At 36.0% G+C, this 17896-nt stretch overlaps 1 protein-coding gene and 1 pseudogene across 2 annotated transcripts in view; both read left to right on the plus strand.

The window, feature by feature from the left end:
- Positions 1 to 17896, plus strand: part of B3GALT1 (beta-1,3-galactosyltransferase 1) — a 531881-nt gene that overhangs the window by 362878 nt on the left and 151107 nt on the right. The gene's annotated exons all lie outside the window — the stretch shown is intronic.
- LOC123950309 lies at positions 11871 to 12038 on the plus strand (annotated as a pseudogene).

Consider the following 17896-nt stretch of genomic DNA (forward strand, 5'->3'; position numbering starts at 1 on the left):
ATGTACTGGTCCTATGCCATGCTTATTCTGACATGCCTGCTCTCACACACATGCACACACACACGCGGAATAAATTCACGTGAGGCTTCTGGAAAAGAGATAGCCACATGTAAACTTTCGGGGACTATTTTTCCCTTAGGTCCACCACTTTCTTTCTCTGCAAAGTTCGCCCCTGAGTAGCAAGTCAGTGTGGGCTCCCTCCAGTGTGCAACAATCACACCTTTACACAGACAGGGGCTGAAAGGGGCTCCATCTACACAAACATTTCTAAATCAGCCAGGAAAAGACCTTTGTTGTCATTTGAAGGTTTTCAAGAGTTCTGGTGTGGGGTCGTGGGTATTTTTTAAGAAGTTCTGGTGTCAATGCCGACATCTTATAATTTTGGAAAAGCTTTCTCATTTATTTCACAACATTCATAAATTCTGCTCTGTACCTATGTGGCAAATTCCTAGATACATCTTGAAAATCTCTCCTACACAAGCATTGGCCTTCTCTTTTTAACTGCCTTTGGAAGAATTATGAAACAGAATAGATGCTCTCCAGCCAGCAACATGCTAGCATTATTCTCACCGAGAGAGTGAACCTGACACTTACCGTATAACCAATGTTTCAAACAAAAATTATAGAGTATCCCAAATTGCTTAAGCTACATCTCAAATTTAACAGTGAACATATTTAAATGAAGATGAGCTCAAGGGTTTGGTAGTCATGGCAACATGATATGAAAATATACCATGTCATTCAAGTCTATTAGACAAAAATATATTATCATTCCAAAGGTTTTTTGTTGCTACTTTAAATATGATAGAGGAGGAAAGGAGAGGATGAGAGAATGGAGGGATCATGGAATATATTCAATTATTTTCACTACCAAAAAGTGCTGGTTTGAAAATAATCTGATTTAAATTTTAAATAACTTAATTATAAACAAAATTGATATTAAAGACTATGAGAAAAAAAAAACAGAAAATGAGTTCTCTGCCTTAACAAAAATATGTTAAATCTTCTTCCTGTGAGTAAGTCTAAAAGTGAAGAGTAATTTTATATTTTTTAACATTTAAATAAATTGCTTTTAGAGTACATAATTTGCGACTATTCATATGAGAAACAAAACCTCAAGATACGCAACTTTGAATTAGTGTAAAAACAAATATGCAAGGTATTCAGAGCTTTATTCAAAATCATAAAATGGACAGGAGATTAAATTGAGATTATTGAAGATAATTTAAAACACAGAAGACAAAAATGGAAATCATCTAGATATTATATTCATTAAAAATGCCAGCTAAAATTTTGAAAGCTATTCTTAACCTTTTTCTATGCCAGAAATTCATATCTAGCTGTACATTTTTTTCTTATAAAAATAGAATTTCACTATACATATTTTTCTATAATTTCTATAAATTTCTATCTATATTTTTCTATAATTTGAGAGCTTAAGAGCCTGGCTTTGATATCAAACACACTTGTAGTCTGGTTTCTGCTCCCAGTCCCATTTTGAAAGTTCTCTTTTAGGGCCCATCTGAACCTTAATTCCCTTATACAGAAAAAAAAAGACATAATCAAAGCACGTCTAGCAAAGCACCATTGTTGGACAAGGAGATATCAAACTGAATTTAAAAAGACAATCAATAGATGCCAAAACAGAGCTGACAGAATGTTAGAATTTTCTACCAGAGGTTTTAACACAACCATCACAAAAATGCTTTAATAAGCAATTATGAACATAAAACTAATGGAAAAAATGTCTCAGCAAAGAAATAGAAAATATAAAGAAGAACCAGATGGAAAATTGGTTTATTTTAGAACTAAAAAGTAAAATAACTGAACTTTTAAAACCTCAGTAGATGGACTTAGCCACAGAATAGAGGAGACAGAGGGGGAAAAAATCAGTAAGCCAAAAAATGGAACAAAAGCAATTACTCATTCTGAACATAGAGGAAAATGACTAAAAAAATAAAAATGAGCAAAGCCTCAGGGACCTGTAGGATGAATACAAAAAATCTCTAATGCCCATATCATCAGAATCCCAGAAGGAGAAAAGAAAGAGGTCAGTACTAAAAAAGTATTAGAAGAAACAATGGCCAAAAATTTCCCACATTTGACAAAAAAAATACAACAACAAAATTACTATAAACATATAGATTTAAGAAACTGAGCAAATCCCAAATAGGTTAATCCTAAAGAAATCTATACCACAAACCATCATAGTCAAACTTTTCCCTTACTTTCAGGGGGAAACAATTCGAATGACAGGGACTTATCAGAACCTGAAGAAGCCAGAAATAAATGGTACAACATTTTTAAAGTACTGAAAGAAAAAATTAACTCAATATCCTACATCTAGCAAAAATATCCTTCAGGAAGGAAAGGGAAATCGAGACATCTCAGATGAGGGAAAAGTGAGAAAACTTGTCACCAACAGACCTGCTTAAACAGAATGATTATAGGAAGTTCTCGAAACAGAAAGATAACAATAAAAGGGGGGGGGGTTTGGGAGCATCAGGAAGAAAGAACATGGTAAACAAAAATATGAGTAAATAAAACAGACTTTCCCATTCCTCTTGAGTCTTCAGCAAAGGGGGAGGGTGAATCTCCTGGTAAGGACATCTGGACTCGTAAAGCTATGGGGAGCTTTTGGAAGGTCTGGTGCAGATGAGTAACATGATTGGATCTGAAATTTAAGAGAAAGTTCCTGGAAGCTGTAGGGACAACAGAGTAATCCAGAATGAGATGATGGAGACCTTAGACCAGTGTATCTGCAGTGTATCTACGGAGAAGATGATAAGTGCTCTATATCTGAAAATATTTTGACAGTACAGTCAACAGGATTTGCTACTGATGATTGTATAGCAAGAGGGAAGGAATACCTTTATCAAGGACAATACCAGGATGTTTGTTCTCAACAACTGGAAGCATAAGGTTGCTATCAATTGACAGAAATGGCTGATGGTGGAGCAGATGTGAGGAAAGATCATGAGTTTAGTAATAAGCCAATGAAAATTAAAATTTCAGAAAACTTTAACTTCTTGATCATCTTCTAGAAACATTCCAAAAGCCACATATATCTGTGTGTGTGTATTAGTACCATCCTTAAATTTGGAGATTTGGAATTATCGCAACTTAAATGTGATTTGAGCAACACGTGCACAGTGATGCAATACAAGAGAAAAATGACAAAACTGTGTATTTAAAAGTGTTTAGAATTTAAAACATTGGAAGTATGGGGCACCAGGGTGGCTTAGCCGGTTTAAGTGTTTGCCTTCAGCTCAGGTCATGATCCCAGGGTCCTGGGATTGAGCCTGGAGTCAGGCTCAGTGGAGAACCTGTTTCTTCCTCTCCCTCTCCTTCTTCCCCTGCTCAGGCTCTCTCTCTCAAATAAATAAAAAAGAATCTTAAAAAAAAAAAAAACTGTGAAAGTAAATATTTAAAACAGTTAAAATATGAAAATTTATACATTTTATGAAACATCAAGTAAAAATTAACCGAAATATGAATGATAGCATACATTAACATTCCAGTGAAAATAATTAAAGCAAAAGTAATTACAATAAAGTGCTCAAAAATTACAAACTATTTACAGTATAAAAATGAATTAAATTCAACCAATAATTTTTTTAAAGGAGGTAAAATAGTACTTATTTATTTCTTTTTAATATTTATTTATTTGACAGAGAGAGAGACAGAAAAGAGTGAACACAAGCAGGAGAGTGGGAGAGGGAGAAGCAGGCTTTTGGCTGAGCAGGGAGCCCAATGCGGGGCTCAGTCCCAGGACCCTGGGATCATGTCCGGAGCTAAAGGCAGACGCCTAACGACTGAGCCACCCAGGTGCCCCTAAAATAGTATTTATGTTTCAAAAAGTGAAATCCTTAAGAAGCAAAGGATATTAATGATGTCATTGTTGAGGTTTTTGGTTTTTTGTTTTTTTTTTTAATTTCTATTCACATTCTGGTTAGCTAATAGTGTAATTTCAGGAATAGAATTTCGTGATTATCACTTACATGTAACACCCATATGACTCATCAGAGCAAGTGCCCCTCTTAATATCCATCATCCATTTAGCCCATTCCCTCCAACCTCCTCTCCATCACCCTCAGTTTGTTCTCTATAGTTAAAAGTTTTTCATGATTTGCTTCCCTCTCTTTTTTTTCCCCTTCCCCTGTGTTCCTCTGTTTCTTAAATTTCACATATGAGTGAAATCATGTGGTGTTTGTCTTTTTCTGACCTATTTTGCTTAGTATAATATATTCTAGCTTACACCCATGTTATTACAAAGGCAAGATTTCATTCTTTTGGATGGCTGAGTGCTGTTGTGTAGTACACAGGCACCACATTTTCTTTATCCATTTGTCAGTCAGTGGACATTTGCGCTCTGTCATTTTACTATTGCTGATAATGTTGCTATAAATATCAGGGTGCATGTGCCCCTTTGGTTCAGTATTTTTGTTCCTTTGGGTAAATATCCAGTAGTACCATTGCTGGATCGTAGGGTAGTTCTATTGTTAACTTTCTGAGGAACCTCCAGACTGTTTTCCACAGTGACTGCTCCAGGTGGCATTCCCACCAACAGTGTAAGAGGGTTCCCCTTCCTCTACATCCTTGCCAACACCAGTTTTTTTTCTTGTGCTGTTAATTTAGCTATTCTGACAGGTGTGAGGTGGTATTTCATCGTGTTTTGATTTGTGTTTCCCTGATGAAAGTGATGTTGAGCACCTTGTGTCTCTTGGCCATTTGGATGTCTTCTTTTGAAAAATGTCTGTTAATATCTTCTGCCCATTTCTTATTTATTTGGTGAGTGTTGAGTTTGGTAAATTATTTATAGATTTTGGTTACTAACCCTATATCAGATATGTCATTTGCAAATATTGTCCCATTCCTTAGGCTGCCTTTTAATTTTGTTGATTGTTTCCTTCATTGTGCAGAAAGAAGCTTTTTATCTTGATGAATTCCCAATTGTTTCTTTTGCCTCCGGCAATATGTCTAGTAAGAAGTTGCTATGACTGAGGTCACAGAGGTTGTTGCCTGTGTTCTCCTCTAGGATTTTGATGGCTCCTGTCTCACATTGAAGTCTTTAATCCATTTTTAATTTATTTTTGTGTGTAGTGTAAGAAAGTGGTCCAGTTTCATTCTTCTACATGTTGCTGTTCAGCTTTCCCAACACCAATTGTTGAAGAGACTGGTTTTTTTCCCCCTATTGGATATTCTTTCCTGATTTGTTGGTGATTAGTTGACCATATAGCTGTGTGTCCACTTCTGGGTTTTCTATTCTGTTCCACTGATCTGTGTGTCTGTTTTTGTGCCAGTATATTGATGACTACAGCTTTGTAATATAGCCTGAAATCCAGAATTGTGATTCCTCCAGCTTTGTTTTTCTTTTTCAGAATTGCTTTGGCTATTCAGGGTCTTTTGTGGTTCCATATAAATTTTGGAATTGTTTGTTCCAGCTCTGTGAAAAATGCTGGTGGTATCTTGATTGGGATTGTATTAAATGTGTAGGTTCCTTTAGGTAGTATAGATATTTTAATGATTTATGTTCTTCCAATCCATGAGCATGGAATATTTTTCCATTTCCTTATGTTATCTTAAATATTTTTTGTAAGTGTTCTATAGTTTTCAAGTATAGATCTTTCGCCTCTTTGATTAGGTGAGTTTTGAGTATATTTTTTGTATACTTTTTGCACACATTTTTTAGCTCTTACCAAAAAAAAAAAAAAAGTTTTTCTGAGCCTTGGTTTTAGAAAAAATGAGGACTTAATAACTATAAACCAACTCCAAATATTTTCCTTTGACGCTTTCATTTTCAAACAATTCTGTGCCTTATTTGATACCTTTGAAGGCTTTTTTAAACAACTTTTTGTTATTTGCAAGAGCTGAAATGTTTTTATTGAGTGAAAGTTGCAATTTGTGTTTCAAAGAATGTATTACCAATTTATCTTCTTTTAGTTTTATCACTTACAGATGGATATTCTATTTTTCAGAAAGTCTTTGAACCAAAGGAAGAATTATTTGTTCAGTAGAAGCTTTGCTGTGTCAATTTTCATTGTTCTTTTCCTTTTGGAAATTATTTGCATATGGAAGAATGTTTTCTAAGCAGGTGCACCTTGTTTATATAAAATTTTATTCATTTTAAAACTGGTTGAATTATAAGATAGAAATGATTCAAATTTCAGATTTTTTAGAAAATCTGAAATAACAGTCCCAACAAAAATAGAAGTATTTCAGTTCTTTAAAATGACACAAAATACCAGAATACCTGAATGTAGAAAATTGATATTTAAACTCCTTAATAAATAGCTTTTTGTTATAGTGTCTTTTAAAGTAATCACAGTTAAGTGGTTTTTTTTTTAAGATTTTATTGATTTATTTGACAGACAGAGATCACAAGTAGTCAGAGAGGCAGGCAGAGAGAGAGGAGGAAGCAGGCTCCCCACTAAGCAGAGAACCCGATGCGGGGCTCGAGGCGGGACTCGATGTGGGGCTCGATGTGGGGCTCAATATGGGGCTCGATGTGGGGCTGATGCGTGGGGCTCAATCCCAGGACCCTGGGATCATGATGTGAGCCAAAGGCAGAGGCTTTAACCCACTGAGCCACCCAGGCGCCCCTACAGTTAAATTTTAAAATCTTAAAGTCGTCACAGTGGTTTAAGAACATGTTGCTGTTTCATTTTATTTCTTCTTCAGAACTTGTCAGAGTTTACCTTTATATTTGTATCAGTATCACTTTTGTTCCAAAGTGTAGTGAATTTAAACCAGCTTTGAAAGGCCCATTTAATCCTTCCCATGTGGGGTAGGGTTTTTGTTGGTTTCTTTTTCTTCTTTCTTTTTTTTTTTTTTTTCCTAATCACAGCTACATATACATCTGCAAGTGTTACATTTTCTTTTTTTTTTTAATATTTTATTTATTTGACAGAGAGAAATCACAAGTAGGCAGAGAGGCAGGCAGAGAGAGAGGAGTAAGCAGGCTCCCTGCGGAGTAGAGAGCCCGACGCGGGGCTCGATCCCAGGACCCTGGGATCATGACCTGAGCCGAAGGCAGAGGCTTTAACCCACTGAGCCACCCAGGCACCCCATGTTACATTTTCTTATATTGCCTAACAGGTCATTTTGAACAGTCACATTTTATTTTAACTGTGCAACAACAAAGTGTTGTTTTCAAATGTGCTCAAAATGTAATTACAGGCTTACTTGTATGAGTAAGCCTATTTTTCCATATTCAGTAAAAATTAAGACAAATAAAGATCATTACAAGAAATTTTTTTAGATATATATATTGCAGCACCATGAATAAGAAGTTTTGACCACTCAAAATTTTTTAGAAGTTTTTGTCTCTTTGATCTCTGCTTAAACAAGCAGATTTTTTGGTTTATTTTGTTCTCTGCTCTATTACCAGCACTTGAATTTTGTCTAGTACATAGTACCTGTTCACTACACATTTGCTAAATAAATGTTGTGTGATATATGTTTCCTGTATTTGAGACTATTTAATCTGCTATGGAAGACAAGAAAATGGGATGGATACGTTAAGCATAGATAGTCAATAACTTAGTGTGTCTTTTAAGGTAGAGGCAAAATTCATAAACTGTGTTAGGCAAAGAGAATGAGTAAGCAAGTAGCTTGTGGAACATGGGCAGAACTTATAAGAAGCAGACATACGTGACTGTGGAATGGATATAAACATTAGTTACCTATGAGACAAATTGGTTATGTTTAAGTAAGTAAAGCGTGTATGTACTAAGCATCTAATATGCATCGTATGGTAAATGTACTTGAGGTATATGGGGCACTCAACATTCAGATGCATTAAGTTAGCCACCTTTTAATGACATACATTTTGACAGATAAAGCCTATTACTGTTCATCAGGCTAATTGGTAACCTTTTACTGTGGCCAGGTGTACTTTCTTCTGTTATAAAAGCGTGTATGTGTTGGTACAGACACCTTCCATCTGCCAAACCCTTTTGCTCAAACATCATCTATGCTCTTCATAACCACAGCAGCAGCAAGAGAAAGATAGTATATAACATTATGTAATCCAGAATTCAGGCAGAAGACTCCTGCTGTAATTTCACATTTCCTATCACATCTTTTGCCTCTTTCTTCTTGCTATGTGTTTAAAATGATTTAATGGTCAGAGCGATTCAAGCATCCTATGTTGGTCTGTGAGCCTTTCTGTTCCATGGTCTGGGGTAATTTACTTAATCACGTATTTAGAATCTACCTTGGTTCATATCCATATGGCATAATTTTCAGAATATTAGTATATATCACTATGTATTACTCTATAATAAAAAGAGCATGCATACTCATTTTTTTTAATTTTAGAGCAGAACAAAATTCCCTCTTTTTCTTCCCAGTAAGACAGTTTGAGAACCAAAGTGTGTTTATTATGAATGTAGTTGGTACAAGATTTATAAGTGCCCTGTAGTTTAAATTTTATGTCTTTCTTTGCACATAAGCAGATAATTTCACTTGAATGGCTTGGGTATATTTCTGATTAAGTAAAAATTTTTAAGTAATAGAACTTTTCCAGCGTTTTAACATTACCCCAAATCATAAAAATCAAATGCCAAGTGTCATCTGGTTGATAACATAACTAAAAATAAATGATACTAAAGAAAATATCTTGGGTTTTTTTTTTTTGTTGGTATTTGGGTGTTTTTTTGTTGTTTTTTAATGATTCAGCTCTGCTATTTTAAATTAGTAAAGACGTCATAGCCTTTGGGTAGTCCAAGAGAAAACTGATGAAATGAGCTCTTTTTTTCAGGTTTTCTAGATATGCAATTCAGGCCAATTTCCAACAAGTTTGATGAGCCAAGAAAAGGAAGGAAGTCTGCAAGAGAGCAGACTGACAGCATGATAAGTGAAATTATAGCCCTTAAGGAAGCAAGAGCAACATAAGGGGTTGCTGAACTTGTGATTGAATTGTCTGGGGCTCTCAGTGGGCACATTGAGATGTTGGTAAGCCAAATGAGAATTCACAACACAAGAGTGCCCAAGGTCCTGGTGCAAAACCCCATAGAGAGTATGGGTAAATGCTTATCTAATCTCCGTCATTTCAAGAAGCTTTTTTTTTTTTAAGAGCCAAACTCACAGTTGAATACCAACTTGAAATCAATGGGAGATAGAAACAAACAAACAAAAAAGATATCAGTAGATGTTGCACCAGATGCTAATGAGCATGATAGTCTGTAAGCAGAGAAAGCGGAAACCTGATACTTAAAAGGCACAGACCCCTGGGTTTATCCCTTACTTAAGCTGGTAGTGGAAGACTAGGAGTGAACTTGAGCAACCTTGAATAGACAAGGAAATCAATAGAACTCTAGGTTTCATCCAGCTTTATGAAGAGCGGCAAATAAGGAAAAGGACTGTCTGCTGTAGGATGTTCTATCTATATTCTCTTTTGAAAACAGTATTATAATTTGGGAGAAAGGAATTCTCACAGCGATGCTTCATTCAGTAGGTGAAAAAAAGAAAAGGCCCCTTTTACAAACAGACTACAGTAATGAGACGGTCACATATTTGACTTTGTTAATTGGCACCACAGATAATGTATACCATTTCTAAATGTGAGATGCTGTCTGGTATCTTTCCCACAGTCACTCCTTTAGATTGTCCCCTACTTGAAATGGTGTTTTTCCTTGGCTTTCGTAAGACTACATGATTCTGACTGATGTTCACCTCTCCTAGATTTTAGTTTCTTCTACTGTATCACGTAGCTACTGCTGTATAAACACCACCCCCAAACACAGAGGCTTAAAACAAGAATTTATTCTTTCTCACAATACTGTCAGTTAGCTGATCTAAGCTGGGTGGGGTTTTTGTTTTGTTTTGTTTTTTGTCCATGTGATGTTGGTTGGGATTCCTTATGTGGCTATTTTCACTAGGAGCTCAGTTGAGACTGGAACATCCAAGCTGACCTTACTCACATCCTTAGAATCTCATCTGTGATGACTGAAAGTGAGTCAGGTCAGCTAAGCCATTCTTTCCATAAGGGTGTCAGGATGGTGGAGTTGGCCTCTAAGATGACAAAAATGGAAGCAGTAAGATGTTCCAAGGTCTAGGTCTGAAAATCCTCTAGTGACATTTTCACCACATTCTATTAGTAAAAGCAAGGTACCAGATTGAAGGGAAAACAAAGATTCAAGGTAAGGGGCCATGGGCTGTAACTTTTAATGAGAAGGATGGCAGATAGATAGATAGATAGATAGATAGATAGATAGATAGATAGATAGATATAGATAGATAGATATAGATATTTAATACAATATATATTTAACACAGCCACATCCATCTATTCCTTTCTGTCTTACTAATCAGCAAGTATTCCTATTGCTGAAAAGCTGGACCTTAACTCTCTTCTCTTTTTCTAAGTTTCTTCATTTGGAGAATGTCCTCTGAAGGCTGTTCTAGTACTGCCCAATACTTTTCTATATTCTGACCCAAATGAATTGCTTCTGTTCTCAGAATGAGCCACATGACCTCACATGACCTCAAAATATTCTTTCCAATTCTTCTCTCCTCATCTGATTTACTCCTAATCACTCTCTTGGTCTCAAATGTCTCAAATTGAGCATCGTTTCTTCTAGAATGTGTTCTCTAGTTATCCAAGTCAGAGTCATTTTATCTTATAAACTCCATTAATATGCCATCTTCTCTCTTGTTGAATTGAATTCACTCTGCGGTGAAAGTTTCTAAATTATATTTCCCCACCCCCAACTAGATATAATTTGTATCTAGATTATTAAATAATACCCCAATTTTCCTTCCTGTCTCCAGGCTATCTATTACTAGTTATTCCCCAAATAATTAATTATTGATTATCTTTAGCCAAGGGTTAATATTTAAGAAAAGTTTTTATTCTATCACATAGAATTGATACTCAATATGTATTTGCTGAACAAGGGCATTAATGGGTAAAATAAATATACAAGCCTCTGCTCAAAGCCTTTCAATTGCTCCTTTTCCCTGAAATGTATATTTTCAGCCCCAACAAGGAAATCCTTTCATAACCTGATCTCCTTATGTATCGAAGAATATCTCTTTCTGCTTATCAAATTCACCCTTGGCTTTAATTTTTTTCCCCAAACGTAGTTGTGTTTATCACTGCTTTGCCTCTTATCCTTGGTTCCCCTACTAGATGAGTTCTTTCAGATACAGGTCCCTGTAGTATAGATGTATGAGAGGACAGTGACTTAAACAAGCTATTTCTTTGAAAAAGCTATTTCTTTCTTACATAATGACAAAACATAATGATTCCAGGGCTGATATTGCAACACCGGTGGTTCTGGAAACCTCTCTTCTTCCCACCATTCTCCACATTTCGTCTCATGACTCAAGATGGCTTCCCTAGCTCCAGCCATCACGTCTGCATTCCAGCCAGGGGAAGGGATGCAGGGGAAGTGAAGGTTGAGTACTTACTCATTTAAGAAATTGCACACTTCCCTTAGCTCATGCCCAACTGGCTAAAATACAGGCACATAGCAAAGAAACAAAAGAAACATAAACATAAAATACAGTCACATAGCAAAGAAACAAAGGAAAGTAAAATTTAACTGGTATCCATGTGTTCAACTGCAATTTGAGGTATCTGTCCCTAAAGGAGAAAATGGATATCAGGAATAAAAAGTTGTCTCTGCCCACACTTTTATTTACATATTTCAAAAACCTAACGTATGCTGGAGTGGGACAGAGCAACATTCAAATCCCAGCTCTTCCTCTTGCTAGTCGTATGACTTCAGACAAATGATTTAATCTTTCTTAGTCTCACTGACAAATGTGAAAAATGGTATACACCCATCAAAGCTAGTGAGAAGACTGTGCATATAAAATACATATCACCCTTTTTGCCTCCTTGCATCCGAGAGAGCAATATGGGTCACCAGCAGCTCTACTGAAGCCATCCAAGGAAATCTGGCCAGAGTTCTCATTCTTGCCACATCTGCTCAGATTCACACAGTCTGATCAGGAAATACAGCCTCAGTATGTGCTGCCAGTGTTTCCATCGATACGGAGAATATACGCTGCACTGGATTAAGTGAACCTCCTTGAATGGGGCGTCCAAGATACCTACTTTAACTGCAATATCCAAGATATTGACCTTAAAGCTAACTCACTGTACATAAAAATACTTCAGTTATGGAAAAAACCTACCTATCACAGTATCTGAAATGTGGTAGGTGTTCAATACATGACAGTTACTATGGTGATTATGTTGTACTACTTCCTTCACTGAAACTTCCTAATATCTCAGCCCTCAGAGAGTCTCTTGTCCTTACATTAGGTTTCACACAGATAGTGACCAGTTTCACGCTATCGAACAGATTTTCCACCATTGTTTCCTATGTAGTGTTTGTCTTTTCAACTAAGAATATTGTCCTTACATATACCATGTAATATTTTTGTTCTTAGATTTTCCCCACATTGCTCAACCCCACATATAATAAAATAATGGGTCAAACTGTTTTATAATCAAGGTCAACATTGAACCACCTATGATCAAAGTACAAGAATATCATCTACATTATAGGTTTTCATTTAATACTGAGAAACAGGGACACCTGGGTGTCTGCCTTCAGCTCAGGTCATGATCCTGGGATCCTGGGATCAGGCCCCACATTAGGCTTCCTGCTCAGCAGGGAGTCTTCTTCTCCCTCTGTCCCTCACTCCTCTCTCACTCTCTCTTTCTCAAATAAATAAAATCTTAAAAAAAAAAACTGAGAAACATATCAATATCATGATGTAAATGGGAACAAAAGTAAAAGCAATGTGTAACGGGTTTTCAGAGACATTAACACTTTTCAGGAAGGCTTGTCCATCTCTTTTATCAAGAGACAAGAAATCTTGGCAACAACGGTTACATAATCTGAGTTAATTGTGGGGATTTACTTACTATCTCTGGATCTCTGTTTTATAAACTACAAAATCAGGTATACTGATTCCTAATGCACTGGGTTATTATCAGGATTAAATGAGATAATGCACGTAAATTACTTTGTATGATGTCTTGAACACAGTAAGGGCTTCATGATATGGAGCAAGTATTGCTGTCTGTGGTGGTGTTCCATGCATTGCTCTCCTAACAGATACTGTCTTAACTGAGTGATTCAGGTGTGATCGATTCTAAAAAAACGGCGAACTGTCCTCAATCAAATCGAATTGAACATATTAAATGGAAATTAGTATACTGTGAAATTAGTTGTAACAATTACATGCCCCTTTGCAAAGTTTATGACCATCAAAGTCATGATCAAATGATTGATGGAGATGAGTAAGCAAGGAGTCAGTCATCTGAGGAAAGCAAACTGTGCTTTGAATGGCCATGCCATTGGGAAGGACCAACTAACCGTTCCCTCTTAGCAGCAGAGCTCCACACCTGGGCCAGGATGGTTGTTTGCACTTGAGTGTAATGGCTGCTTCGTGATCACATTTGTGGCCCTGTTCAGTGAGGTAACCCACTGTCCCTGGTTTCCTATTTGAGAAATGCACGAAGTCCCCAACACTAACCCATTCTTCCAAATAACATAACAAATTGCTATGTGTTACAGTGTGTTTCTCACTGAGTCCTAGTTGATCTCCGTGTCTGATTACAAAGGTTCTATTTGTCATTGAAGTTAAGACCTAATTCCTGCCACCAATGAATTTACAAATATAATAGAGGTAGGTACTTGTTTAGAAAGTAAAAAGAATATCAGAGGCAAGGTGCCCCACATTTTTTTTCCAGGAGAGCCTGATTCAAGGAGAAAAGTCAAGGCATTGATTAGATTGACACTGAAAAATGAACATACTCCACCTCCCCCACCCCCAGTCCAAGTGGAAGTTACCTTGGTGGTCATTAGGAAGATACCACTTTGCCACTGAAATTTGCCACTTTGCCAATATATGTTTTGGAAACACTTACGTTGTTCCATCAGTTTTGCTTTATCTTCTACGGAAAAGCTTTAAAAAAATCTTTTTTAAATTAGAGAACATTGAAAATATATTTAGTTGCCTGGTATGGTCATGATTGTACCTCACAACTGAATTTTTTAAAAGATTATGGTTATTCCTGCTTTGTAGTTCCTGGGCTGATCATAGAAAGTTTCACAGTTTTGTAGGGAAAATAAAACCATATGGTTTTGTAAATTAGTAGTTGTTACGAAAATAAGGAAAGTATTTTGAAACATCTTGGTCATTGTGGATATTTTGTTGGTAAGCAACTTAAAATTTTGTGGTTCAAATTTTATTTATGGCTCATTAAGCTATGCTTTCAGGTTCAAAAATGCTCTGAGAAATAAAGTTAGTGAGAAAAAAAAAAGAAAATGATTTTTAAAGCACTTATTTTAAGGTCATTTGCTTCCTATAATGCAATCCATTAGTGTGTAAATGGATTTAGATTTAAAAAAAAGATATTAAAAAAATGGGACATTAGAGATTATGTCCCTTTAAGTCCCTCATTTTACAAATTACTTCAGCAATTCAAAGTCAAGGGACCTACCCAATCCAGGCAGAGGCAGGAACTGAACAGATCTCCGCCTCCCAGTCTACTGGGCTTTTTTTTCTCTGCACTAAATCATCATTCCTGTTTAAGAAGGAAAGATAAAGTAAAATGACTATTGTTTTAGAGCTTCTGAAAGCTGTATGAAGGACAGGACTTTGACAAGTTCATTCAAGGGTAAAACCACTCAAAGGAAATCTTGTCGAAATGTAAATGTTAATGGATGATTATTCACAATAAAATAACAAACAAAGAAAACACTGATGTTCAATAAATCTTTTGGCCTTTGGAGGTTTAGCATTTGCAGTTTTGACCCTGTAGGTCCATAACATGGTCTAAGGCAGGAATTTGGGTCCATTCAGTGTGGTTATATTTTTCTCCACTTATCTTTGAATAAACAATAAATCTTCTGAGGATATTGTTTGGGGAATTACCAATAGCAAAGGGAATCCATCTTTAATTTTCAGAATGAAAATGGAGAGTAAAGAAATCTTTATAAAATGACTCTTCTTAACATTAAAATAAATTTTAAGCTGTTCCATTGTGCATTTAAAGAATCACCAAGAGCCAAAGGGAATCATTAATATTTTCAGTTATGGGGGAAATAACATACCATAGAGTTAGTGTGAATTTGCAAAGATCTAGATTTTGTTCTTCCTCTTAGATACAAACATTCGCTGTGTTTATAATGGTATTAAGATAATTTTTGTATTTATAGTTTTCACACAACTAAAAAAATGACTGCTTATTAGAGTCATATATGTATAAGGATTAATCTGTAAGCATCACTTATATAATATTGCCTTACTAAAATTGTTGCCGGGATAGGCACAATACATGGGTGTTTGTTGTTATTGTTTTTGTTTTTATTCCTAATTTTTAAAACTTCTATTATCTAAAACTACAATTAAGCAGAATATGATCCAGCTGCTTTTAGTGGAAGGTAAATGACTAAAAAAGATGAATAAGAAACCTTTGCAAAAATTTACTAAATTTCTTAAATATACCATTACAAGAACACATTCAATCTGCTAAAATTTCTACATCTAAATCTTTAAAAGTAAGATTGAATTTCACAAAAAATTTACTTCTTGTCACTTATAGCATCTTGATAATTAATAAAATATTAAGGAACATTCAGTACACTTAATTTAGGCAAGATTATGAGACAATATATTTTAGACAAATGTTATTAGAATTTAATATAGTTACTGCTGTCTAATATTTTATCAAATCTTACATTAATCAGCGTAAAAATTAATATGGGAAAGTTAGTTTTTTGATCATTTAGACTTTTTTGTTTTCCTAGTTTCTCATCACTATAGAAATAACCTAGAAAAAAAATAATAACCCCTCTTCATTTAAAAGGAAAAGTATATCTAAATAACAACTTTGGGAACTGATGTGCTTAGAAAAAAAATATGCATTTTTCTAAGATTTAACATCTAATTCTTAATGGATGAGTTACTAGAATTTATTTGGGTGATAAAAATTTATCTATTCAAAGAGAAATATAGGGAATAAATTAGTAGAACATTTGTTCACTGTCATAACTCATGTGGGTTCAAAAAGCATGATGAATTCTTAGTAGAGAGTCAGAAGGACAGTGATCTACAGGTAAATCAGGAACGAAGCCTGGTCCAGTTTAGCACTGATATCCCAAGAGGTTCACCCAAGGGTAGGGGTAAAGAGAAAGTGTGACATTTGTAGTTAAATAGGTTACGTTTATCTGTTTTTCAATGAAAACGGTCTTTACTGTTAAATAGACAACTAGAACTTTTTTTTTTACAATTTTATTTATTTGACAGACAGAGATCACAAGTAGGCAGAGAGGCAGGCAGAGAGAGAGGAGGAAGCAGGCTCCCTGCCAGGCAGAGAGCCCAATGTGGGGCTCGATCCCAGGACCCTGGGATCATGACTCAAGCCAAAGGCAGAGGCTTTAACCCACTCTGCCACCCAGGTGCCCGACAACTAGAACTTTTCTGATGACATATGTCATGCAAAACAATTGACCTCACACACTGTTATCTAACTGCTCATTTTGACATATTATCTTTTGAGATGACTATAAATTTTAGAAGGTACAGTGGCTGAAGTGGCAAAAAGAATTCAGGAAAGAAATGAAGCAAAACACCATGCAGCACTGTGATCCAACAGATCGTTCTTTCTCAGAATCAAATCCTAGCACCCGCCTTCATAATAACAACTTCTTGAATGTTTACCATGTACCTTGGCTTGTGCCTTGCGCTTATATAAATTTAATATTCCTGGCAACCTAATGTGACAAACACTGTTGTCTTTATTTTTCAATTTTTTAAATTAATTTATTTTTTATTAACATATATTATTTTCTTCAGGGGTACAGGTCTGTGAATCATCAGTCTTAGACAATCCACAGCATTCACCATAGCACTTACCTTCCCCCATGTCCATAACCCAGCCACCCTATCCACCCCCCTAGCAACTCTCAGTTTCTTTCCTGAGATTAAGAGTCTCTTATGGTTTGTCTCCCTCCCCCGTCCCATCTTGCTTCATTTTTTTCCCTCCCTGCCCTCCACGAACCCCCACCCTGCCTCTCAAATTCCTCATATCAGAGAGATCATATGATAATTGTCTTTTTCCAATTGACTTATTTTGCTTAACATAGTATCCTCTAGTTCCATCCATGTCATGCAAATGGCAAGATTTCATTTCTTTTGATGGCTGCATAGTATTCCATTGTATATATATACCACCTCTTCTTTATCCTTTCATCTGTTGATGGACATCTAGGTTCTTTCCATAGTTTGGCTATTGTGGACATTGCTGCTATAAACATTCGGGTGCACGTGCCCCTTCAGATCCCTACATTTGTATCTTTGGGTAAATACCCAGTGGTCCAATTGCTGGGTCATAGGGTAGCTCTATCTTCAACTTTTGAGGAACCTCCATAATGTTTTCCAGAGTGGCTGCACCAGCTTGCATTCCCACAAACAGTGTAGGAGGGCTCCCCTTTCTCCACATCCTCACCAACATCTGTCATTTCCTGACTTGTTAATTTTAGCCATTCTGACTGGTGTGAGATAGTATCTCACTGAGGTTTTGATTTATAATTTCCTGATGCCGGTGATGTTGAGCACTTTTTCATGTGTCTGTTGAGCATTTGGATGTCTTCTTTGCAGAAATGTGTGTTCATGTCTTCTGCCCATTTCTTGATTGGATTATTTGTTCTTTGGGTGTTGAGTTTGATAAGTTCTTTATAGATTTTGGATACTCGATGGCAAAAAACAAACAAACAAAAAGGACAGAGAACCACCTTGAGGGAGAGGAGTGAGCAAGTGTCACACTGGTTGGCAAGGTCCCACTAGTGCAATGAATTCTAATAAGACTTGGACTAGATGGAAATTCAGAAGTGTCTGGGGGCTGGTGAGGCATGGAGGTAAA

The sequence above is a fragment of the Meles meles genome, chromosome 9, assembly GCF_922984935.1.
Source record: "Meles meles chromosome 9, mMelMel3.1 paternal haplotype, whole genome shotgun sequence".
Classification (NCBI taxonomy): domain Eukaryota; kingdom Metazoa; phylum Chordata; class Mammalia; order Carnivora; family Mustelidae; genus Meles; species Meles meles.